This window comes from Panthera pardus, unplaced genomic scaffold (assembly GCF_024362965.1).
Source record: "Panthera pardus isolate Hobbes unplaced genomic scaffold, ASM2436296v1 HiC_scaffold_13, whole genome shotgun sequence".
NCBI lineage: Eukaryota > Metazoa > Chordata > Mammalia > Carnivora > Felidae > Panthera > Panthera pardus.
In genome coordinates, this window is record NW_026526688.1 from 49,738,122 (window position 1) to 49,765,368 (window position 27,247).

Sequence of the window (27,247 nt, forward strand, 5' to 3'; positions counted from 1 at the left end):
TTTCAAAAAAAGAACTACTACTCCCAATTTATATCTTTTTAGGACTAGCACAATCAAATCTAACCTTGAATACCAAACACCAGACAAGAAATGTATGAAAAAGAAGGGTGCCTGGGTAGCTCAGTTAGTTAAGCATTTGACTCTTGATTTCAGCTCAGTCATGAGATGGAGCCTGACATCGGGCTCCATGATGAGCGTGGAGCCTGCTTAAGATTCTCTCTCTTTCTCTCTGGCCCTCTCCCCCACTTTTGCCCTCTCTCTCTTAAAAAAAAAAAAAAAAAAAAAAAGTATGCAAAGGGATGTTAAATGCCAACTTCACTCATATGGTAAGGATGCCTACCACTCAACAAAACCCAAGCTCTCCTTTTCTTCCTGGGTACCAAGATTACCCTTTCCAGCTTCCCTTGCTGTTCATGTGGCCAGGGGATTATTTTCTAATCAATGAAATGTGAGCAATGTGTCAATTTCAGGCCAAGACTTTTAAGTACTCATACTTTCCCTACACTCCCTTTTTTCCCCCATTCTGGCTGAAAGCAGAGAATTATTAGGCCTTAGGGGATTTGGGATCCACAAGACAGACAGAGCCTCATTCCCACCAGCTGGGTTGTTATATGAGAAAAAAATGAACTTTGATCATGTAAAACCATGGAAATTTGGGGGGACTGCTAGAGCATCTAACATTACCCCTTATCAGAAATTCCTGGTCTGAAGTGGGGTGCTGCCATACTAAAACCAAAATATGTAACCGTAGCTTAGCAATTGAGGGCAAGCTACCAGGAAATAGATTTCATAGGCCAAACCAACATTTGGTAAACCATTGGTGAAACTGTCACCTGGGATAACTTGGAAGGTAGACCAAATGCCCACTGGAGACCATTGTCATAAGGAAAATGGTTGGACAAGTTGGAGTGGTAGCACGTGTTGGTGTTTGCTGCATTCAGCAAGGATTATGAGGAAGAGTTGAGCACAGTTGACAACAGTTGGTTTGAGAGCAAAGATGAGGAAGTAGCATAAAATTTTGGGTCGGAAAAGCTGAACCAAGAATCTAAACCCTAAAAGCTTCACTAGTACACCCAGGTTCCTTAATTACACAGAGGGAATCAGCACTACAGCCAAATCAGATTAGGACTGCCACCATCTACTCCACCACTAACCACTCTAGCGTAACACAGTTGCCAGGTGATTCCCATCAAGTTGAAAGACAGACTTGAGGGTGAAGAAGCAAACAAACAAGGCATGTTTGAGAATTACGTCTACAACCAGGCAGCCTCATTTAGGTGGTGAACACCAGAAATGGGGCTAGTCAAAATGGTCAGGTTTAGATGCACCGGAAGTGTAAAATAAACACCAGATTTCAAAGACTCAGTAAAAAAAGAAGCTAGAATATCTTAATTTTTTACATTGGTTACACATTGAAATGATAATATTTTAGGACTCTATTGCAAATAGAAAAAAAAAAAAATCAGGCCTACCCTTAAGAGGCCATGAGTGCAAAACAAACTTTAGACCTCCAAACTTGCAATAGCAAGACATTCCCATACACAGGTGGTTCTGTTTCTGGGCTCTCAAAAATTTCTTAAGAGAGTAAAACTCCCAAATTATGTGCTATAATATCCATGATTAATCATCTTTGATTCAGGTACAAAGAATATAAAATATATGAAGTCATTAAGAACATGATAGAGAAAAATGGGGTACCCAAAACACATTTTTTTGTTTACTCATCAAACTGAAAACAACAGACTTCATAAGAATTCTTTAAGAAAACAATTCCATATAGTTTGGGATCTAGAGAAACAGACATATTAAACAAAAGTTGTGTAAACATACTCACTGGAGAATGCTGCCTGCAGGTAAAGATGGAGGGCTTTTTGATTCACCTAAGCTATGACCCCTAGGTATCGAGTTACTTCTAGAAAATATGATAATTAAAACACTAAACTATTTTATGCCGTGCACTAGCCTCTGGGCTGGTGGTCAAGCCACTTAGAACACACGTCTTATTTTAAGAAATACCTCCGTTCTGGAACAAGACTTTCTGAGAGCCATCCTGCAGAGTTCCGGGATCAGATCTGGAGGAAGCAACATTTCAACAGGTGTACCATCAACACATCACACTGTGCAGGATGGAGGGACCCCATGCCCTACCATGTTAAACATCGTGGCCATGTGCACTCACCTGGGCTCCTGCCATCACCTCCTCCTCTTAGAGCCCAGGACAAACCACCTTCTCCTCCCTGTGAGGCTTAACAGCAACCAGGATGCTGCTATAAGCACTGAGATAGCGTAGAGCTTCATTCACAAGGTCTGTGATCTGCTTTTTTTTTTTTTTAAAGCCCGAGTTCTTGTTTCTAAGCACATGGGGTTATTTGGTAGCAAAGTATACTGCATGGAAATGGCTATCATGTATTTTAGAACTTTCCATGACAGAATTTGCTTTTTCTAGGGGAAAAAAATCCAAAATATGTTGGTCCCTGTCTTGGTTGATTGTTGCTATTCCCAAATGAGGGTGCCTGGCTCTCTGGCCAGCTGGCATCCATGTGCTTGCTCTGTCATGAGGCACAGGTGTGGGCCCTTTGGAGGGTCCTGCAGGGCTCAGCAAGGTGATGAGACCCCAGGTGTCTTCCAGAGTACCTTGTGTTTTCAAAGTTTCCTCATCGTTGTTGCTGAGGTATGTCTTGCAATCACAGGAACCACGAGAGCTGATCCAGCCACAATGTTGGCTTCAAAAGGGGAAATGTCAATAAGGGCTCACCACAAAAGGATTAATTATATTTTTTTGATGTGCCATTAAAAGCCAGCACTTATTTGGTGTTGCAAATAGCATAGCAATAAGAGCAAGAATGTAGTTGCTAAGTGCGAGGCAATATTATTACTCCTTCACTAGAGTGTTATACTTTTAGAATTTGAGTTAGAAACTTTCGACAACAAAAATATAATAATATTCATTTGTAGGCTTGCTCTTGAGGCTGTAGCAACGAGTGTGGACACTTATCCTGAAGTCCTGGCAGAGATTCCTCCTGTAGCTATATGGCCAAGCAACCTTATTTGTGTTCTGGGGCTATCCCTCTGGCAATGTTAATGCTATTGCCCACTGAGATACAGGCCATTATGGCTGTTTGACACCTTGTATTCTCAAACCTATTGACCTTAGATGGAGATATTTTTACATATTTAGTGTAGTTTTGAAAATGTACCTTAGACATTTGATGTCCCTAAGCAAGATTTGGTTATAGACTTTAGGCTAAAGGCTTGAACCAGAGATTAATTTAGAACCAGAGAAGAAGCTTACAACACCTTCACCCCTGAAAAATCACTAGGATAGTCATTGAGTTAATTAGAAAAATGATTATAATTTTTTATCTTTCCATGGATTGTTTTAAACTTGAGGTATTACATTATAGTAGTTTTAGGTATACAACATAATGATTCAATATTTGTATATATTGTAAATAGTCACCACAGTAAGTTAACATCTGTGACCATACATAATTAATACATTTTTTCTTATGATGAGAACTTTTAAGATTTACTCTCTTAGCTACTTTCAAATGTGCAATACGTATTATTAACCATAGTTTCCATGCTGTACATCATATCCCCATGACATTTCTTTTGTAACTACAAGTTTGTACCTTTGGACCCCCTTCACCTATTTCTCTCTCCCTCTACCCCTCAATTCTGGCAACCACCAATCTGTTCTCTATATCTATGAACTTGGTTTTTGTTTTGTTTTTTAGATTCCACATGTAAGTGAGATCATACGGTATTTGTCTTTCTTTGTCTGATTTATTTCACTTAGCATAATACCCTCACAGTCCATCCATATTGTAGCAAATGGCAAGATGTCATTTTTTTAATGGTTGAATGACAGTTCAGAGTATCTGTGTTTGTGTGTATCACATCTTCTTTATCCATTCATCCATTGATAGGCACTTAGGTTGTTTCCATATCTGGGCTATTGTAAATAATGCTGCAGTGAACATGGAGATACAAATATCTTTTCAAGTTAGTGTTTTCATTTTCTTTGGAAATCCAGTGAAATCGCTGGATTCTAGGTGATCTATCTCTAATTTTTTGAGAGACCTCCATACTGTTTTCCACAGTGACTGCACCAATTTACATTCCCACCAACTGCATGAAGTTTCTCGTTTCTTCACATCCTTCACTTGTTATTTTTTGTTTTTTTTGAAATTAGTCATTCAGACAGGTGTGAGGGGATTGTTCATTGTGGTTTTGATTTGTGTTTCCCTCATGATGAGTGATGTTGAGCAGCTTTTCATGTGTAACTTTTTAAATTAAATTTTTATTTTGGAATAATTTTCAATTTACAGAAAGTTGCAAAGATAGTTCAGGGTTCCTATATGCCCCTCATCCAACTTCCCCTAAGGTTAACACGTTACCTAACCATGGTACATGTGTCAAAACTAAGAAATTAACACTAGTACAATACTATTAATTGAACTACAGACACTATGTGAACTTCACTAGTTTTTCCATTAATGTCTGCCCTCTGTCTCCGGATGTGATCCAGGGTTCTTCTTTGAACCATGCCTTTTTAGTCTCCTCTGTTCTGTGACAGTTTTTCAGTCTTTTCTTGTTTTCGTAACTTGAAAGGTCAGGTGTATTGTAGAAGTCCCTCAAGTTGGGTTTGTCTGGTATTTTCTCATTATTAGACTGGGGTTATGGGTTTGGCAAGAATGCCACAGATATAAAGTGCTGTTCTCATCATTTCATGTCAAAGAATACACATCAACACAATTTATCACTGGTGATGTTGACCTTGATCATTTGGTTAAGGTCATGCCCATGAGGATTCTCCACTGTAAAGTTACTGAATTTTCCCTTTCTACACTCAATTTTTTGGAAGTGAATCACCAAGTCTAGCTCACATTCAAGAGTGGGGGAATTAAGATCCACCTCCTGGAAGGAGGAGAATCCACATATATAATTTGGTATTCTCTTTAAGGAAGATTTGTCCCTTCTCCATTTATTTCTTTAGTCATTTATATCAGTATAGATTAATGGATAGTTACTTTATTCTTTGTGTTATAATCCATTACTATCATTTTTTGTTATTGTTCAAAATTTTCTAACTTTGGCCATTGGGAGTTCTTTCGGTTGGCTCCTGTGTCCCTTTGACACTCCCCCATCCTTCATCCCTTCTTTTCTTTCTTTCTTTCTTTCTTTCTTTCTTTCTTTCTTTCTTTCTTCTTTCCTTTTTTCCCTCTGTTTTTCCCCACCACTCTTCCCCCAACCTCCAATTTCTATTTCTCTCTCTCCATGTCTCTTCCTTCCTTACTATTTCCTTACTTTATTTCTTTAGTGAGAACTTCCTTACTTCCCTGCTTTCAAGATGCTCTAAGCTCATCTTGTATTTCTCTGCCCAGTTCTATCAAGGGTAATTTTGATATTAAGATTTTAAACACACAGAGAACAGGATACAAAGCAGCCATAGTTCACAATATTGATACTGTTGAAGTAATTAGTATGGAATCCACATAATGTGTTTTGGGGGGAAAAGGTGACATTCCATCTGCCTTTGTTGGGAAAGTATCAGGTAACTCTATGAAAGATGAATTCACATATGAAGAAAGAAGTGACATTGATTCAGTTCCAGAATTAAGCTGACTTCTGGAATTCTTCCTTCTTTTTAATTCATTCATCTCATCCTGACACTCATTTTCATATTCACACAATTTTTCCAGGACAAACATCCAACTAGAAAAAATATTTTATAAAGATCATCTTAAGAGGCGTTGTCTATGTAATTTCCAGAAAGGAGATGGGTATGATGCATGTGCCATCTGCCTGGATGAATGTGGAGATGGGACCAGCTCAGCAAACTTCTCAGTTTCCATATTTATCACTGCAAACATGTAGTTGTAGACTCTTGGTTAAACACATCCAAAAACAAGTTGTCTCATCTGTAAACAAACAAACAAACAAACAAACAGACAAACAGACAAAAGGGTGCCTTCTCAGAAAAATTGACTGTAACACAGAGTGGTCATGAACTCTCCAAGCACACCCCATAGACCTTTAGCTTGGGTCAGAACCTAGCTGTTGTGGGCTGAACTGTATCTTCCCAAAATTCATATGTTGAAGTTCTAACCCTATTACCTCTGAATGTGGGGGCACCTGGGTGGCTCAGTTGGTTAAGCATCCGACTTCGGCTCAGGTCATTATCTCGTGGTCAGTGAGTTCGAGCCCCGCATCTGGCTCTGTGCTGACAGCTCAGAGCCTGGAGCCTGCTTCAGATTCTGCATCTCCCTCTTTCTCTCTCCTCCCCCGCTCATGCTCTGTCTCTCTCTTCTCAAAAAAATAAATAAACGTTAAAAAAAAAAGGAGCTTTATATTACCTCTGAATGTGACTGCATTTGGAGATGGAGTCTTTAAAGGTGTAATTAAGGTGAAAGAGGTCATCAGAGTGGGCCTTACTCCAATGACTGGTGCCTTTATAAGAGATTAGGGGGCACCTATGTCTAACTCTTGGTTTCAACTCAGGTCATAATCTCACAGTTCATGATTTGAGGCCCAACTCAGGTCATAATCTCACAGTTCATGATTTGAGCCCATATTGGGCTCCTTGCTGTCAACACAGTCTACTTTGGATTCTCTCTCTCCCTCCCTCTCTCGCTGCCCCTCCCCTGCTCACTCTCTCTCTCTCTCAAAATAAATAAACTTTAAAAACTAGATAGATTAGATAGATAGATAGATAGATAGATAAAGGACACAGACACACACAGAGGGAAGACCAACTAAAGACATACAAAGAAGACAGCCATCACCAAGCCAAGGAGAGAGGCCCACCTGCCCACACCTTGATTTTGGACTTTCAGCCTCCAGAACTCTGAGACAATAAATTTCTGTTGTTGAAGCCACCTAGTCTGTGGTACTATAAAAGGGCAGCCTAAGCAAACTCATACACTAGTCATTTGGGGCTAATCCTGCTCTTAACACAATATGAGAGCATACTCAGTCTGCGAGGAAGATGACGTGGAAACTTCCAACAGTATTGAAAAAAACACAAAAGTAATAAATTCAATGTCATGGTCCAGCCACATCCCAGTGGGGGAGCAAGATGACAGTGTAGGAAACACTAACCTTCAGAGGCTGATCAACTTATCTCCCTTTAAAATGTTATTTAGATGCTTCCGATTCTGTGTCTCCCTCTCTCTCTGCCTCTCCCCCGTTCATGCTCTGTCTCTCTCTGTCTCAAAAATAAATAAACGTAAAAAAAAAAAATTAAAAAAAAAAAAAGGGGGGGGGCACCTGGGTGGCTCAGTCGGTTGAGCGTCCGACTTCAGCTCAGGTCACGATCTCACCGTCTGTAAGTTCGAGCCCCGCGTGGGCTCTGGGCTGATGGCTCGGAGCCTGGAGCCTGCTTCCGATTCTGTGTCTCCCTCTCTCTCTGCCCCTCCCCCTTTCATGCTCTGTCTTTCTCTGTCTCAAAAATAAATAAGCGTAAAAAAAAAATTTTTTTTTAAATAAAATGTTACTTAGAAATATCATTTGATTTTTTTCCCCCTTCAAGTGTTTCTATAAAATAATTTGCATTAGCATTCCATAGTTTAATCAGATTATTGAAAGAGGAGTTTTGATTAGGTGTTTAACAGTAGGAATATCCTTCATTTCACTATTAAGTATCTTTTTCAAATAGTCTTTATTTTTTAGAGCAGTTTTAGGTTCACAGGAAAACTGAGTAAAAAGGGCAGAGCAATCCCACACATGCACAGCCTCCCCTATTATGGGGAGTGGTACACCAAGAGAATGGTACATTTTTTACAATTGATGAACCTCCATTGGCACACATAAGCCACACTGATCACCCAAAGTACACAGTTTACATTAGGGTGCACTCTTGGTGTTGTACATTTTATGAGTTTGGACCATCATATATACTGACATATATCCATCATTACAGTATTTATTGCCCTGAAAATCCTCTGTTTTATCTATTCATCCCTCCCTCTTGCTAATCCCTGGCAATCATTGATCTTTTTACCTGTTTCCATAGCTTTGCCTTTCCAGAATACCATATAGTTGGAATCACATAGAGTATGTAGACTTTTCAGATTGGCTTATTTCAGTAATATACATTTAAGTTTCCTCCATATCTATTCATGGCTTAACAGCTCATTTCTTTTTAGCACTAAATAATATTCCATTGTCTAGATGTACCACAGGTTATTATCTATTCACCTACCAAAGGACATCTTGGTTGCTTTCAAGTTTTGGCAGTTGTGAATAAAGCACTTTTACATATCTGTGTGCAGATACCTGTGTAGACATGAGTTTTCAACTCCTTTAACTAAATACCATGGAGTGATTGTTGCATATCATATGGTAAGAGTATGTTTAGTTTTGTAAGAAATTTCCAAACTGTACTAAGTATAATTTAAACTAAGTATAATTAAACAGTCAAATATAGCCAAAAAGTGTTTGCAAATGCTTAGTAGGGCTTGTATATAAGACCTAGATCAGATATACAGAGACTTTTTTGCATATGGGTCCATCTGCTTAGCCTAAGCCAATGTCCACCACAATAAAAAAGAAAATCACCTGAATTCATTGAGTTGGAAACAATTTGTTCCAGGATTTCCTGAAATTGCCATCATTCAGGAAAGAAAGCAAACTAATTTAGTCTTTTTCTTCAATGGAACACTACAAATAAAAAGAAATATGCTCAACAGCTGTCTTTCTCTTTTCTGTTCCCAAAGCAAGAACAGTCTGTGGTTGGAGCAGATCTGGAAATAGTAATTTAAAGGAGGTTTTAAGTACTATTTATTGTGTTATGCATGAGTTTGATTCAGCAGGTAAGTGAACACATCTGGCCTTTATCTCCTAAACTTCAGTACCCTTAAGCATTCTATGGGTGTCATCAAAGTACAAGATGGACACTACCAGGAAATTCAGAACTTCAGCAACTGATCTGTTGTACCTCCAACTAAAGCATATTGAACCATCAGCTTACCTGTGTACAGGCAAATTACACACCTTGAGTATCAGATTTGAAAGTGAGTACTTATGTTTAACAGAACTTGTGATGTATCTAAACAATATATTTTCAAAAATTAAATTGTTATGTGCAATTGTAATGGTGCAAGGTACATATGTGTGTTTAATCAAAATGCCAAGAATTTTTAATATGGCTGTTTGAGCCACACACAATAAATGCATGTTTTTCACTATAAGTGGAACTTCAGATTTTAAAAGTTTTTAAATGTTGATTTATTATTTTAAGGAGGGGGGAGAGGCACAGGGAGAGGGAGAGAGATAATCCCAAGCAGGCTCTGTGCTGACAGCACAGAGCCCCAGGCGGAGCTCAATCCCATGAACCATGAGATCATGACCTGAGCTGAAATCACAAGTCGGATGCTCAACCATTGAGCCACCCAGGTGCCCCTAGAATTTTAAATTTTTAATAAAATGCCGGATTCATTCTATATCCTCTAAGTTCTTACTATATGATAGCAATATAGGAGTAAGATAGGAGGCTTCTGCCTCCATTTTAGCTGAATGTTGAATTTTTTCCCTGAGCTATTTGGAGATCAACCAAAATGAATCTTCAGTGCACCTCAGTGAAGTCCACTTAAAGCACTCATTCTCCTACAGTGTTAGTTTAAAGAAGCTGGGCTTTCACTTCTATATCAGTTCAATGCCACAGAATAGGTTATAAACAGCCAGAGATGCTGTAAGGGGTCAAATGCTCAGGGTTCTAGCCTCTGCTTTCCCTGTGATGCCCACAGAGAACAGGGTTTATGGGAGCCCCACTAGGAGCCAGGCCAGTTTTCTCTCTCTCCCCTGCATCAGTGAGGCACATAGGAAAGTGCCTGCAATACTACAGAGACTGCCACTGGGCTATAAAGATCAAGACACACAAACAAAACCTAAACTCTCTATATATTAAAGCAAGCAGAAATGGATCTTACTGAGAGGAGAGAGCGTCAGGGGGCACAATGGACTCTCCTTAGGTACATTTGAAGTTCCTGAAATTGGGCAATTTTGTTCCTCACGTGTGTGGTTGGACAATTTCCCCCACAAAACAAAACCAAGAATAAATAGGGTTTAGAAATCAATAGAATCTTCTGCATCTCTTCCTCAGGAAAGATGTCATTAAGGAATATTTGTTTTTGTTTGTTATTGTCCTGCTATTATTTTAACCTGTGAACCTTTGCTTTGCAGGCCAGGAAATCCCAGGCTGACATTGCTCCAATGGAAAAGGAGTGATGGAGAAACTGGAGAGAACATTGAGGTTTACAAAACCCCAGTTAAATTCTTCACACACTGAGAGTTACACAGACCTCTGTTCCTTCTGAAACAACAAAAAAACTGGACAAAATACATGAAAAATGATTTTCAAGAGAGTGGACATCAGGTAGGGAAGGAGTGCTCTCCAAGATAGGAAATAAACAGGTAAGCCCTACAATTGCCCCAGATAAGGCCTTGGGACAGTTTCCAAGTCATGGTGAAGGGTGGGGGATCAGATAAAACCTAGCAGACCTCCTAAATTGGAAAGACAGATCAGAGAATCTAGAGAGGCCAAGGAGGCTAGAGTTTGTAGGACACAGAGCTGTATAGGAAGAGAACTCTGGAGCTCTGCAGAGGGTCTCCCACAAGTATTCAGCAAAGTATTGATAGTGCACACAAGTGAGGAAACTACTCAGGCCACCTGACAGGATTAGAGGGAACAGTGCCCAGTGATTACACTCTGCTGGGAATAGGGCCTGGTATTAATGGCAAATTGGATACCAAAGCTGGACAGTAATAATTTCAGATGATGGGGTGCCCCCAAAGCAGTACCCACTTTTAATCAAAACCCTTATATGGGGCTGTGCCCCCAAAGAAAGAATACATGGCTTGGGAACCAAGGAGTGACATCACTTACCACCGCATTCAGTAAACCACATAGGGAATTTGTGCTTCCTGTCCTCACAACTCTGGGCTCTTCAACTCCTGGTTCCCAAAGGGAGAACATCTCTTCCAGGAGACATAGCAAAAATCCCTTCAAGTTTAAGCTGTGACTGCCACCTGTGTATCTCAGCAACTTGAGCCAAAGGACCACCAGGGAAGAAGGGGAGACACCAGTCTGGCAGGGCTATTATGTTTTTAGGTACAATTGACACATAACATTATATTCATTTCAGGTGTACAACATAATGATTCTATAACTGTATTCACTGCAAAATAATCACCACAATAAGTCTAGTTACATCCATTGTTATATAAAGTTACAAAATTTTTTCGTGAGTAGAACATTTAAGATTTACTCTCCTGGCAACTTGCAAATATGCAATACAATATTATTGACTACAGTCACCATACTGAGCATTACATCCCATGACTTATTTATTCTATAAATGGAAGTTTGTATCTCTTGACTGTTTTCACCCATTTCACATACTCCCTAACCTCAAGGTCCCCTCTGCCAACCACCATTCTGTTCTCAGTATTTATGAGTTTTGATTTCTCATTTGTTTTTTTAGACCACATATAAGCAAAGTCATATGGCATTTTCTCTGTTTGACTTACTTCACTTAGCATAATACCTTCTAGGTTCACCCATGTTGTTTCAAATGGCAAGATGTAACTTTTTATGGCTAAGTAGTATTCCATCATATGGAATCTTCTTTATCCACTCATTCATTAGTGAACAATTAGGTTGTTTCCATATCTTGGCTACTGTAAATAATGCTGGCTGCAAAGGTCAGAAGGGTGCATATATCTTTTTGAATTACTGTTTTAATTTTCTTTGGATAAATACCTAGAAGTGGAATTGTTGGATCATATGCTAGTTGTATTTGCAACTTTTTTTATTTTCTATAGTGGCTGCATCAATTTATATTTCCACCAACAATGTACAAGAGGTCCCTTTCCCTATATCCTCACCAATACTTGTTATTTCTTATTTTCTTGATATTAGCCATTCTAATAAGTATGAAGTAATACCTCACTGTGGTTTTGATTTGCATTTCTCTGATGATTAGTGATGTTGAGCATCTTTTTATGTGCATGTTTGTAATATGTGTGTCTTCTTCAGAAAAATGACTATTCAGATCCTCTGCCCAATTTTTAATTGTTTGGGATTGTTTGTTTGTTTGTTTGTGATTGAATTGTATGAGTTCTTTATACATTTTGGATATTAACCTTTATCAGATATGTTATTTGCAAATATCTTCTGCCATTTAGTAGGTTGCCTCCTCATTTTATGGATGGTTTCTTTTGCTGTTCAGAAGATTTTTGTTTGATATAGCTACACTTGTTCACAGCTGAGTTTGAACAATGTGGAGGTTAGGGCGCTGACACCCTACACAGTAGAAAATCCATCCATGTGTGGATTTTTTTGGTCCCCAAAAATGTAACTACTAACAGCCTACTGTTGAGTGGAAGCCTTAATGATAACATAAATAGCTGATTAATACTTACTTTGTATGTTTGTATACATGTATACTATATTTTTATAATAAAGCTAGAGAAAAGAAAATCATAAGAAAGAGGGCACCTGTGTGGCTCAGTAGGTTAAGCAACCAACTCTTGATTTTGGCTCAGATTTCATGGATCGTGAGATCGAGCCCCATGTCAGGCTCTCTGCTGACGGTGTGGAGCTTGCTTAGGATTCTCTCTCTCTCCCTCTCTCTCTGTCCCTCTCCAATGTGTGCTTGATCTCTGTCTCTGAAAATAAACATTTTAATAAAAGAAAATCATAAGAAAGAGAAAATACATTTATAGTACTGTACTGTGTTTATTGAAAAAAATCCATGTGTAAGTGGACCCATGCAGTTCAGAATTAACTGTACTTTTGCTTTTGTTGCCTTTTGCTTTTAAAGTCAGATTCAAAAAATCATCTCTAAGACCAATGTCAAGGAGTCTACTGCCTTTGTTTTCTTCTAAAAATTTTATGGTTTCTGGTCTTACATTCAAGTCTTTAGTCCATTTTGAGTTAATTTTTGTATATGATGTAAGATAGTCTAGTCTTATACTTTTGCATGTGGATGTTCAGTTTTCCCAACATCATTTTTTGAAGAAACTGTCCTTCCGTATTGTATCTTGGCCCCTTTATTGTAAATTAATTGACCATATCTATGTGGGTTATTTCGAGGTTTTTCTATTCTGTTCAGTTGATCTATGTGTCTGTTTTTCTGCCAATATCATACAGTTTTCATTACTACAGTTGTGTCATTTAGTTCAAAAACATGTAGGAGGTATCATGATGCCTCCTGCTTTGTTACCCAAGATTTCATTATCTATTTGGGGTCTTTTCTCGTTTCATATAAGTTATAAGATTGTTCCAGTTCTGTGTAAAATGCTTTTGGAATTTTGATAGGGATTGCACTGAATCTGTAGATTGCTCTGAGTAACATAGATATATTAACAATATTAATTTTTCTGATCCATAAGCATGGAATATCTTTCCATTTATGTGTGTCTTCTTCAATTTCTTTCATCAATGTCTTATAATTTTCAGTGTATAGGTTTTTCATCTCCTTGGTTAAATTTATTCTTAGGTTTTATTTATTTATTTATTTATTTATTTATTTATTTATTTATTTTAGGAGGAGCTCACTTTATTGGGGGGAGGGCACTGCATGTGGCCAACAGATGAAGGCAGCCTCGTGGGCATTCTACACACAACACTTAGAAATGTACACAGGAGGTTTTGCTAAGAAAGATCAACTGGAACATGGGTTCCTCTGGACAACTTCCCCAACCTCATCCCTCTAAAGAGTTGGGACACTCCCGACCACTTCCTTGAAGGCAAATGTGGTTGCTACAGGTAGAGCCCCTCAGGGGTACCTTCTTGTTTTTTATAAAAAACAGTTTCTTTAGATTTTTTGAAGTCTTCATTTGCTACTTTCATTCTATGGTCTCTCAAGGCCATCAGACCAGCTTCTGTACAGATTGCCTTGATGCCGGCCCCAGAGAGGTCATCTTTAGCCATGATCAAGTCATCCAGGGTTACATCATCAGCCAGCGTCATCCTGCTTATCTGGATCTGAAAGATGTGCTTCATAATCTTTTCATCTGGCCGGGGAACTCATTTGTCCTGTCAATGTTGCCTGGTCTGATAAGTGCTGGATCCAAAGTTTCTATTCAGTTTGTGGCTATGATAACTTTCACATCATTCCTTGAATCAAATCCATCCAACTGGTTCCACAGTTCCAACATTGTTCATTAAATTTCTCTCTCACCACCAGAATTTGAGTCCTATCTTTTTATTCCAATAGCATCAATTTCATCAAAAAACATAATGGATGGCACGTGTTCTTCTGCAACTTGAAACAATTCCCAAACGAGTTTGGGCCCATCACCTAGGTACTTCTGAATAAGTTCAGAGCCAACCACTCTTAGGGCAGTGACTAAGGTTTGGTTTGCTACTGCTTTGGCTAATAAGGTTTTACTTGTACCAGGTGGACCTTAGAGAATGGCCCTCTTTGGGGGCTTTATACCCATCTCTTCATAATATTCAGGATGAGTGAGAGGAAGCCCCACAGATCCTTAATTTCTTGGATTTGGCTGTCCAACCCACAGTATCAGCGTAGATTTCCTGGGGGAGCTTTTCTAACTTCATTACTGTGACTAAGGGATCCATGTCATCCATGAGCACCCCTATGATGGCATGCACCTTGTGGTTGAGAAGGACTGGCAGCCTGGTTCCAGCAGATCCTTGTCTACAAAGTAAAGAATGCTGACATAGTGTTCTGAGCCCACAGATGTGGACACGATGATCCACATGGTTGTCATCAATGATCCCTTCCAACGTTCCTACCAACTTTGGGGTCCCCCTCAGATCACCCACTTTTGATCTTTCCTCCTCTTGCTTTTCTTCTAAAGGCTTCATTTGTTCATGAATTCTAATGAATTCTTCCTCCATGAGAACATAGTCTTTAATTCTAACTTCAGTAATTTTAACCAGCAGAGTGTGAGGTGTCACCAGTGGCAGCTTGCTGGCAGCATCTGGTCCCTTTGTTTTCTTCTTCTTTTTCCCCGCTCTAGTTGGTACAGAACGTTCCTATTTCTTTTTTATGTTTATTTATTTTTGAGAGAGAGAGAGAGAGCATGAGTTGGGAGGGAGACACAGAATCCGAAGCAGGCTCCAGGCTCTGAGCTGTCAGCACAGAGCCTGATGTGGGACTTGAACTCATGAACTGCGAGATCATGACCTGAGCTAAAGTCAGACACTTAACCCACTGAGCCACCCAGGCGCCCCAGGAAGTTCATATTTCTTTTTGTTTTCCTTGTCATCCTTCTTGCCACCTCCAGGGCCATGATCACCACTCTGACTCTGACGCATCTTGCTTCAGCCGTTCAAATGGGTATTTTATTCTTTTTGATGCAATTAAGATTGTTTTCTTAATTTCTCTTTCTGATAGATGGCTCAGTGTTAGTGTATAGAAACAGTAGATTTTATATATTGATTTTGTATCCTGTGACTATACTATGAATTTGTTGAATAATTCTGACAGTTTTTTCATGGAGTTTTTATGGATTTCTATATATAAAACCATGTCATCTGTAAATCATGCCATCCTTTCTGATTTGGATGCCTTTTATTTCTTTTTCTTGCTTAATTTCTCTGATGAGGCTTTCCAATACTGTGTTAAATAAAAGTAGTGAGAGTGGGCATCCTTGTCTTGTTCCTAACTAGAGGAAAAGCTTTCAGCTTTTCACCATTTTGCATGTTAGCTGTGGGCTTATCATATATGGTCTTTATTATCTTGAGGTACATTCCTATATATCCATTTTGTTGAGTTTTTATCATAAATGAATGTTGAATTTTGTCAAATGCTGTTCTTCATATATTGAGATGATCATGTGATTTTTATCCTTCATTTTATTGTTAATGTAGTACATCATGTTGATTGATTTGTTGAACCATCTTTGCATCCCTGGAATAAATTTCACTTGATCATGGTGTATGAGCTATTTAATGTATTGTTGAACTCAGTTTGCTAATATTTTGTTAGGATTTTGCATCTATATTCATCAGAGACATTAATTAGCCCGTAATTTTCTTTTTTGTGGTGTTCTTATCTGGTTTTGGTCTGGCAGGCTAATTGACACTGATCATTAGTAGGATATGTCTGCTGTGATAAAATGGAGGGAGAAAGGATCCATTTGGGTGCATTTCCTTTGTTCAGTTTGGATAGAAAATGGACAAGAGTGGGTGGGAGCTAAGGTGATGGAGTAGTAGAAGGACCCTGGGCTTGCTTGTTCTTTGAACACAGCTAAATAAATAACAAATCATTCTAAATACCCAACAAATGAAACTGAGGACTGACAGAACAAACTGCACACCTAGAGGGAGAAAAGAGGCCACATCATGGAAGGTAGGAGGTGTGGAGACATGTTTTGGGGGAGAAATGGATTGTGGGTGCTGCAGAGGGGAGAGAGCCCTGGTCATGGAGAGAGAAAAGAGAGAAAGGAGAGAGGAGTGCACAAAGGATCACACAAGGAAAACACTTCCACAAAGTCATTGACTGGGAAAATAAGAGGGGCTGATTTTTATGAGTTTTTGCAACCATAAAATCTAAATCTAAATCTAAATCTAAATCTAAATCTAAATCTAAAAGCTGTAGTTTTAGAAGTCCTGGTGTAGAGCCCTGAAGGTGCTGCAGTGCTCCTGTAAAGAAGGCAGGCAAGTAACCTGGGGGCAGAAGGCATAATCATCTGAGGATCGTCTGAGATGCACTTGGAGAGAAGATTCCTCCTTCTTGGAGCACATCTGAGAGAGGTGGCATTGCCTCTCCAGGGACAAAGGAGCTGGCTAGCACCATTTCTCTCCCCTGCCCCTCAGCATAAATTAACTTCAGTAAACAGGACAGTGCCAACATTGGCTGCTTAATCTGCTTACACTAAACCTATTCCCACCCCCCTGTACTATCCTGGCAATGCTTTTCTTGGGCAAGTGTGCCTAAGAACCAGTGCAGTGGGTCCCTTCCCCCAGAAGACCAGCACAAACTCCCACATGCAACATGTCTACTGACCATAGAATTCTCCAAAGTTTCAACTCTAGTGGAAATAGTATCATATCTCTTTTAACAATTATACCAGAGCACACCTAGTTAAAACACACCATACTCTGGCCATGATCCAAACATTCCCCACCATCAGCAAGGATAAACTCTGCAGAGGACTGACCTGAGGAATAGAGCAGCAATAACACAATAGCAGAATGCACACAACGTACACCAGAGACACTTCCTGAAGTGCTAGGCATTATATAACCTATAAGTGTGGATATTATATAACTTCTTCTTCATAAAGCCATTACTCTCAGGATCAAGAAACATAACAGGCTTTCCTAACACACAGAAGAATACAGAGACCTAGATAAGATGCAAAGACAGAGAAATTCATCCCAAAAGAGAACAAGAAAAGGTCATGGCCAGGGATCTAATCAAAACAGATATAAGTAGTATGCCTAATCCAACATACCTAGATTGATTTAAAGCAACAATCTTAATAGTAGCTAGACTTGAGAAAAGCATAGAATCGCTTCTCGGCCTTTTGGCTAAGATCAAGTGGAGAAAAGCATAGAAGGCATCAGAGATACCCTTACCACAGAGATAAAAGAACTTAAAACCAATCAGGCCAAAATGAAAAATGCAATAACCATGATACAAAACTGACCACAATGAGGAATGAATAAGTAATATAGAAGATAGAATTATAGAAAATAATGAAGTTGATCAAAAGAGGGAAAGAAAATCTTGGATCATGAAAGTAGACTCAGGGAACTCAATGACTCCATGAAATGTAATAACATTTGTGTTATAGGGGTCTCAAAAGAAGAAAAGAGAGAAATGGGGGCAGAAGATTTATTTGAGGAAATTAGAGCTGAAAACTTCCCCAATCTGGGGAAGGAAACAGACTTCCAAATCCAGGAGGCACAGAGAATTCCTATCAAAATCAATAAAAACAGGCCAATGCCAAGACATATTGCGATTAAATTTGCAAAATATAGAGATTTAAAAAAATCCTAAAATCAGCAAGACAAAAGAAGTCCCTAACTTGTAGGGGAAGACCAGTAAGGCTAGAAACAGATCTGTCCACAGAAACTTGACATGCCAGAAGGGAGTGGCATGATATGTCATGTGTGCTGAATGGGAAAAATCTGCAGCCAAGAATACTCTATCCAACAAAGCTATCATTCAGAATAGAAGAAGAGATAAAGAGTTCCCAGACAAAGAAAAACTAAAGTAGTTTATGACCACTAAACCAGCCCTGCACAAAATATTAAAGGGGACTCTGAGTGCAAAAGAAAGACCAAAAGCAACAAATACTAGAAGGAACAGAGAAAATATCCAGAGACAATGACAAAACAAGTAATTAAATGGCACTAAATTCATATCATTACTCTGAATTTAAACGGACTAAATGCTTCAATCAAAAGTCATAAGGTGTCAAAATGGATTAAAAAAAAACAAGGTCCAACTATTTGCTGCCTACAAGAGATTCATTTAAAAAAATTTTTTTAATGTTTATTTATTTTTGAGAAAAAGAGACAGAGAGTGAGTGGGGGAGGAGCAGAGAGAGAGAGGGAGACACAGAATTGGAAGCAGGCTCCTGGCTCTGAACTGTCAGCACAGAGCCTGATGCGGGGCTCGATCTCATGAACCGTGAGATCATGACCTGAGCCAAAGTAGGATGCTTAACTGACTGAGCCACCCAGGCACTCCAAGAGATTCATTTTAGACCTAAAGACATCTGCAGATTGAATGTGAGAGGATGGAGAAATATTTATCATGCAAATGGATGTCAAAAGAAAACCAGAGTAGCCATATTTATATCAGACAAATCAGGTTTTAAACCAAAGATTGTAACAAGAGATGAAGAAGGGCACTGCATCTTAATAAAGGGGTCTATCCAACAAGAAGATCTAACAATTATAATTATTTATGCCCCCAACTTAAAACACCCAAATATATCAATCAATTAATCACAAACATAAAGAAACTCATTGATAATAATACAATAACAGTGGGGAACTTTAATACCCCATTTACATCAGGGAACAGATATTCTAAGCAGAAAATCAACAAGGAAACAAGGGCTTTGAATGACACTCTAGACGAGATGTACTTAACAGATATATTCAGAACATTTCTTCCTAAAGCAGGAGAAAACACATTCTTTTTGAGTGCACAGGGAACATTCTCAGAATAGATCACATACTAAGTCACAAATAAGGCCTCAACAAGTACAAAAGGATTGAGATCATACCATGCATATTTTCTGACCACAATGCTATGAAACTAGAAAAAAATTGGAAAGGCCACAAACACATGGAGGTTAAAGAACATCCTACTAAAGAATGAATGGGGGTGGGGTGCCTGGGTGGCTCAGTCAGTTGAGCGTCCGATTTTTGGCTCAGGTTGTGATTTTGCAGTTTGTGAGTTCAAGCCATACATCAGGCTCTATGCTGACAGCTCAGAGCCTGGAGCCTGCTTCAGATTCTGTGTCTCCCTCTCTCTCTCTGCCCCTCCCCCACTTGTGTTCTATCTCTCTCACTCTCAAAAATAAATAAACATTAAAAAAAAATTTTTAAATAAAAAAAAAAAAAGAATGAATGGGTCAACCAAGAAATTAAACCAGAAATTTTTTAAATACATGGAAATAAATGAAAATTAAAATATGAGTCAAAAACCTTTGGGATGCAGCAAAACAGTCATAAGAGTGACATATATAGCAATACAGGCCTACCTCAAGAAGCAAGAAAAATCTCAAATATATAACCTAACCTTACACCTAAAGAGCTAGAGAAAGAGCAACAATTGAAGCCTAAAGCCAGCAGGAGAAAGGAAATAATAAAGATTAGAGTAGAAATAAATGATATAGAAACTATAAAAACAGTAGAACAAATCAATGAAACCAGGAGCTGGTTCTTTGAAAAAATTAATAAAATTAAAAAACTCCTAACCAGACTCATCAAAAATAAAAGAGAAAGAACCCAAATAAATAAAATCACTAATAACAGAGGAAAAATAACAAACACCACCACAGAAATACAAACAAATTATAAGAGAATATTATGAAAAATTATATGCCAACAAATTGGGTAATCTAGAACAAATTTATAGATTCCTAGAAACATATAAACTACCAAAGCTGAAATAGGAAGAAACAGAAAACTTGAACAGACTGATAACCAGCAAAGAAATTGAATCAGTAATCAAAAATCTCCCAACAAACAGAAGTCCAGGGCCAGATGGCTTCACAGGGGTATTCTACCAAACATTTAAAGAGGTGTTAATACCTATTTTTCTCAAACTATTCCAAAAAATAGAAATGAAAGGAAACTTCCAAACTCATTCTACGAGGCCAGCATTTACCCTGATCCCAAAACGAGACAAAGACTCCACTAAAAAAGAAAACTAAAGGCCAATATCCCCAATGAACATGAATGCAAAATTTCTCAACAAAATACTAACAAATTGAATCCAACATACATTAAAAGAATCATTCACCACGATCAAGGGGAATTTATTCTTGCATTGCAAAGGTGGTTCAATATTCACAAATCAATAGATGCAGAAAAAAGCATCTGACAAAGTACATTATCCATTCTTGATTAAAACCCTCAACAAAGTAGGGGTACAGAGAACATACCTCAACATCATAAAGGCCATACAAAAGACCCACAGCTAATATGATCCTCAATGGGGAAAAACTATGAGCTTTTCCTCTACAGTCAGGAAATTAACAGGGATGTCCACTCTCACCACTATTATTTATCAGAGCACTGGAAGTCCTAGCCTCAGCAATTAGACAACACCAAGAAATAAAAGAAGCAGGAAAAGACCTCTCTGACCTCAGCTGTAGCAACTTCTTACTTGACACATCCCCAAAGGCAAGGGAATTAAAAGCAAAAATGAACTACTGGACCTTATGAAGATAAAAAGCTTTTGCACAGCAAAGGAAACAACCAACAAAACTAAAAGGCAACCAACGGAATGGGAAAAGATATTCGCAAATGACATATCGGACAAAGGGCTAGTATCCAAAATCTATAAAGAGCTCTCCACACCCGAAAAACAAATAAGCCAGTGAAGAAATGGGCAGAAGACATTAATAGACACTTCTCTAAAGAAGACATCCGGATGGCCAACAGGCACATGAAAGGATGCTCGGCATCGCTCCTCATCAGGGAAATACAAATCAAAACCACACTCAGATATCACCTGACGCCAGAGTGGCCAAAATGAACAAATCAGGAGACTATAGATGCTGGCGAGGATGTGGAGAAATGGGAACCCTCTTGCACTGTTGGTGGGAATACAAATTGGTGCAGCCACTCTGGAAAACAGTGTGGAGGTTCCTCACAAAATTAAAAATAGACCTACCCTATGACCCAGCAATAGCACTGCTAGGAATTTACCCAAGGGATACAGGAGTACTGATGCATAGGGGCACTTGTACCCCAATGTTTATAGCAGCACTCTCAACAATAGCCAAATTGTGGAAAGAACCTAAATGTCCATCAACTGATGAATGGATAAAGAAATTGTGGTTTATATACACAACGGAGTACTACATGGCAATGAGAAAGAATGAAATATGGCCCTTTGTAGCAACGTGGATGGAACTGGAGAGTGTGATGCTAAGTGAAATAAGCCATACAGAGAAAGACAGATACCATATGTTTTCACTCTTATGTGGATCCTGAGAAACTTTACAGAAACCTATGGTGGAGGGGAAGGAAAAAAAAAAAAAAAAGAGGTTAGAGTGGGAGAGAGCCAAAGCATAAGAGACTCTTTTAAAAACTGAGAACAAACTGAGTGTTGATGGGGGCTGGGAGGGAGGGGAGGGTGGGTGATGGGTATTGAGGAGGGCACCTTTTGGCATGAGCACTGGGTGTTGTATGGAAACCAATTTGACAATAAATTTCATATATTGAAAAAAAAAGAAATAAAAGATATCCAAATCAGCAAGGAAGAAATCAAACTGTCACTATTTATAGATGACATGATATTCTATGTAGAAAACACAAAAGACTCCACCAAAAAATTGCTAGAACTGATACACAAATTCAGTAAAGTCACAGGATACAAAATCAATGTACAGAAATCTGTTGCATTTCTATACACCAAAAATGAAGCAGCAGAAAGAGAAATAAAGGAATCAATCCCATTTACAGTTGTACCAAAAACCTTAAGATACCTAGAAATAAACTTAGCCAAAGTGATCAAAGATCCGTACTCTGAAAAATATAAAACACTGATAAAAAACAAGTCAAGATGACACAAAGAAATGGAAAGACATTCCATGCTCATGGATTGAAAACATTTTAGCCATTCCGACAGATGTGAGATTGGAAGAAAAAACATTTTTTTTCAATATATGAAATTTATTGTCAAATTGGTTTCCATACAACACCCAGTGCTCATCCCAAAAGGTGCCCTCCTCAATACCCATCACCCACCCTCCCCTCCCTCCCACCCCCCATCAACACTCAGTTTGTTCTCAGTTTTTAACAGTCTCTTATGCTTTGGCTCTCTCCCACTCTAACCTCTTTTTTTTTTTTCCTTCCCCTCCCCCATGGGTTTCTGTAAAGTTTCTCAGGATCCACATAAGAGTGAAAACATATGGTATCTGTCTTTCTCTGTATGGCTTATTTCACTTAGCATCACACTCTCCAGTTCCATCCACGTTGCTACAAAGGGCCATATTTCGTTCTTTCTCATTGCCATGTAGTACTCCATTGTGTATATAAACCACAATTTCTTTATCCATTCATCAGTTGATGGACATTTAGGCTCTTTCCATAATTTGGCTATTGTTGAGAGTGCTGCTATAAACATTGGGGTACAAGTGCCCCTATGCATCAGTACTCCTGTATCCCTTGGGTAAATTCCTAGCAGTGCTATTGCTGGGTCATAGGGTAGGTCTATTTTTAATTTTCTGAGGAACCTCCACACTGCTTTCCAGAGTGGCTGCACCAATTTGTATTCCCACCAACAGTGCAAGAGGGTTCCCATTTCTCCACATCTTCGCCAGCATCTATAGTCTCCTGATTTGTTCATTTTGGCCACTCTGACTGGCGTGAGGTGATATCTGAGTGTGGTTTTGATTTGTATTTCCCTGATAAGGAGCGACGTTGAGCATCTTTTCATGTGCCTATTGGCCATCCGGATGTCTTCTTTAGAGAAGTGTCTATTCATGTTTTCTGCCCATTTCTTGACTGGGTTATTTGTTTTTCGGGTGTGGAGTTTGGTGAGCTCTTTATAGATTTTGGATACTAATCCTTTGTCCGATATGTCATTTGCGAATATCTTTTCCCATTCCATTGGTTGCCTTTTAGTTTTGTTGGTTGTTTCCTTTGCTGTGCAGAAGCTTTTTATCTTCATAAGGTCCCAGTAATTCATTTTTGCTTTTAATTCCCTTGCCTTTGGGGAAGTGTTGAGTAAGAGATTGCTACGGCTGAGGTCAGAGAGGTCTTTTCCTGCTTTCTCCTCTAGGGTTTTGATGGTTTCCTGTCTCACATTCAGGTCCTTTATCCATTTTGAGTTTATTTTTGTGAATGGTGTGAGAAAGTGGTCTAGTTTCAACCTTCTGCATGTTGCTGTCCAGTTCTCCCAGCACCATTTGTTAAAGAGACTGTCTTTTTTCCATTGGATGTTCTTTCCTGCTTTGTCAAAGATGAGTTGGCCATACGTTTGTGGGTCTAGTTCTGGGGTTTCTATTCTATTCCATTGGTCTATGTGTCTGTTTTTGTGCCAATACCATGCTGTCTTGATGATTACAGCTTTGTAGTAGAGGCTAAAGTCTAGGATTGTGATGCCTCCTGCTTTGGTCTTCTTCTTCAAAATTACTTTGGCTATTCGGGCCTTTTGTGGTTCCATATGAATTTTAGAATTGCAAGAACAAACATTTTTAAATGTCTATCCTACCCACAGCAATCTACACATTTAATGCAATCCCTATCAAAATACCACCAGCATTTTTCACAGAGCTAGAACAAACAATCCTAAAATTTGTGTGGAAGTACAAAAGACCCCGAACACAGGAAACACAGGAAACAAACACAGGAAACACAGATGTTGGCAAGGATGTGGAGAAAGGGGAACCCTCTTACACTGTTGGTGGGAATGCAAACTGGTGCAGCCACTCTGGAAAACAGTATGGATATTCCTCAAAAAGTTAAAAATAAAACCCTACAATCCAGCAATTGCACTACTAGTTATTTACTCAAAGGATACAAAAATACTGATTCAAAGGGATACATGCACTCTGATGTTTATAGCAGCCTTATTAACAACACCCAAACACTGGAAAGAGCCCAAATGTCCTTCAACTGATGAACGGATATAGAAGATGTGGTGTGATATATACATGTATATATACGTTGTGTATATATATATATATATATATATATATATATATACACACAACGGAATATTAGCCATCAAAAAGAATGAAACCTTGCCATTTGCAATGCCATGGATGTAGCTAGAGTATTATGCTAAGTGAAATAAGTCAGTCAGAGAAAGACAAATATCATATGATTTCACTCATATGTGGAATTTAGAAATAAAACAAATGAATATAGGGGGAAAAGGAAAAAAAGAGAGGCAAACCAGACTCTTAGTTACAGAGAAAAAACTGAGGGTTACTGGGGAGGGGGGGTGGGCTAGATGGGTGATAGGCATTAAGAAGGGCACTTGTGATGAGCACTGGGTGTTGTATGTGAGTGATGAATCACTAAATTCTACACCTGAAACTATATTACACTGTATATTAACTAACAGGAATTTAAATAAAAACTTGAAAAAATGAAAGAAGAAAAAGAAAGAACAAACGAACAAAAATGGACAAGTGCAGGAATCCCAGCCTGAGTGGGATTTGGTGACAAGGGCTCAGACCCCCTTAGAGGTGAGAGTCTGTGTTATGCTACCAGGGTAGCCACTGGGACCAGCAAAGGTGCTAGCTGAGTTTGAGGGTAACCTAGAACGGAGAGCAGAAGAGGGAGATGATGAGTGTCAGCATGGCCCGGAGGCCAGTTCAGAAGTAGTGTTGTAGTTCCTCCCAGAAACATTCCCCTTATAAATTTCCCCCAGGAGGAGAAGTACACTGGCATCCCATGCATAGATGGGAAAGTGTTTCCAAGCAGTGCAATGGGCTGTAGTGGACCCTGTAAATCATCACCTAGATCTGCACCTACTGGGTGGCTATTGGCAGTTAGCTTTCAACTGTCAGCCCCTTAAGGGACTCTGCCTCAACTGCAGAGAGCTGCTTTGCCAGAGATCACATCTCTTCCCAGGGCAGCTTACATCCAATGATTAGCCAGCGACAGTATAAAGATCTGGCTATCTGGGCTCAACTTGGGGCAGCTCTGAAGGCTTTCCTAGCTCCAGAGCTCTCTGTGGGGTTGACCAAAGCCGTCACTGAGCCTGCATCTCAGTTGGACATCTTCCTGTGTCCACTCCTGCTCCCTACACCACCCTTCAACAGTATTGACCCTAAAGGCACTCCTTAGCAAACATCTCTCACATCTCATAGTCTGCTCCCTGGGAACCCAATCTGCAGCACCCAGATTGCACAGCTACTAAGTAAGGATGCTGGTTTTCCGTGCAGGTAGTATGGATTTGAAAGCTAACAAAACAATTACACTCTTTGGCATGCCTAAGCTGAGAATTTAGAATCAATCCTGCAGAGAAGAAAGCAGAGTGGGAGAAATCCTTAACTAACTTTAAGTCTTAAAGGACTGAGAAATCACTGAAGAGGTTGAGTTTTTCGAAGTGGCTTGATTGAATTTCAGTCAGGTAAATGAAGCTTGAGATAGAAATTAAAGGGAAACAATGAAGGGTTTCCTTTTTGCATACTGTGAGTCCTAGAAATCACACATATTACAAAATATTTATAATCAGTGAGATTTCACTGTCAGAATTGGAGAAATCATCAGAATTATAGTGCTTATATTAGTTACATAACTGTGTACTTTCCAAGGAACTGTCTAGTATGTGAGTCTACAAAGATCTTGCTGCATCCCAAACATCAAAGCATGAAACTAATGAGAAAATATCTACAAGTTATTCAGTTCAAAGTCATTCTTAGTCCTCTGTGGTGGGGTAAAACAGTGACCCTTCAAAAGACATCTATATCAAATCTGGAACCTGTGACTGTGACCTTATTTGGAACAAAGGGTTTTGCAGATATAATTAAGGATCTTGAAATGAGGGTTATTCAGGTGGGCCCTAAATCCAGCCACAGGTGTTTTTGCAAGAAAAACGCAGAGGGAGATTTCAGACAGACAGAAGGGAGGGGCGCCTGGGTGGCTCAGTCGGTTAAGCATCCGACTTTGGCTCAGGTTATGATCTCACCACTTGTGAGTTCGAGCCCTGTATTATTAGACTCTGTGTTGACAGCTCGGAGCCTGGAGCCTGCTTCGAGTTCTGTGTCTCCCTCTCTCTTTGCCCTTCCTCCATTCTCTCTGTCTCTCTCTCTCAAATAAATAAACATTAAAAAAAGATGGACAAAAGGGAAGACACAGACACACAGAGGAGAGGATGATGTGAAGATGAAAGCAGAGACTGGGGTGAGGCAACCCCAAGCCCAAGAATGCAGGAAGTGTCAAGAAATGGACTCTGCTAGGGCCCCTACAGGAGCACAACCCTAATAGATTTCAAACTTCCAACCTCCAGAATTGTAAGAGAACAAAGTTCTGTTATTTTAGATTACCAAGTTTGTAATAGTTTGATAGAGTAGCCATAGGGTACCAACATACCCTCTCACCTTCTGCACCTGAATACATCCTTGCCTGGGAAATATACAGTTTTACATTCCTCAACTGGCCAAAGAAACGGTTGGAATTACAGGACTTCCCCCAGGCGTAAGTGCTATGGGTACAATTGTTGTGTGAAAATGTGCACAGCTGAAGACACAACAGTATTGATCTGCCTGTGGATATGAATTGCAGCTCCTTTCCTGAGAGAGAGGGTGAGGGTAGGTAGATTTTTATATCTTGAGTCTATTTCCGTCAGGCCTATGCTCAAGGTCAAACCATTTAAAAACCCATAGACAGTCACTCTTCGATCCAAAGAATTGATCTTACTAGCATCCTGATAATAAAATAAAAAATAAATCATGTATTATTGCAACCAATTAATGCAACTAATTAATGCCACTCTGGGAATCAGACCTTCACTTTGATCCCATTTTCCACTGTAGAAAAAGTATTGATACAATCGTAAGGATATCTGAATGAGGAAGAGGACACTTAGAAAGAAACCCAAAGAGATATATT

The 27,247-nt window shown here is 39.1% G+C and overlaps 1 long non-coding RNA gene and 1 pseudogene across 1 annotated transcript in view; both read right to left on the minus strand.

Moving 5' to 3' along the window:
* Window positions 1-5,716: 5,716 nt before the first annotated feature.
* The window catches only part of LOC109262192 (uncharacterized), a 49,644-nt gene continuing 28,113 nt past the window's right edge, over window positions 5,717-27,247 (minus strand). Inside the window, exon 3 of the long non-coding RNA XR_002077659.2 lies at window positions 5,717-5,927. This is a non-coding gene — a long non-coding RNA (uncharacterized LOC109262192). The remainder of the gene's footprint in view (window positions 5,928-27,247) is intronic.
* LOC109262191 (26S proteasome regulatory subunit 4-like) lies at window positions 13,755-15,295 on the minus strand (annotated as a pseudogene).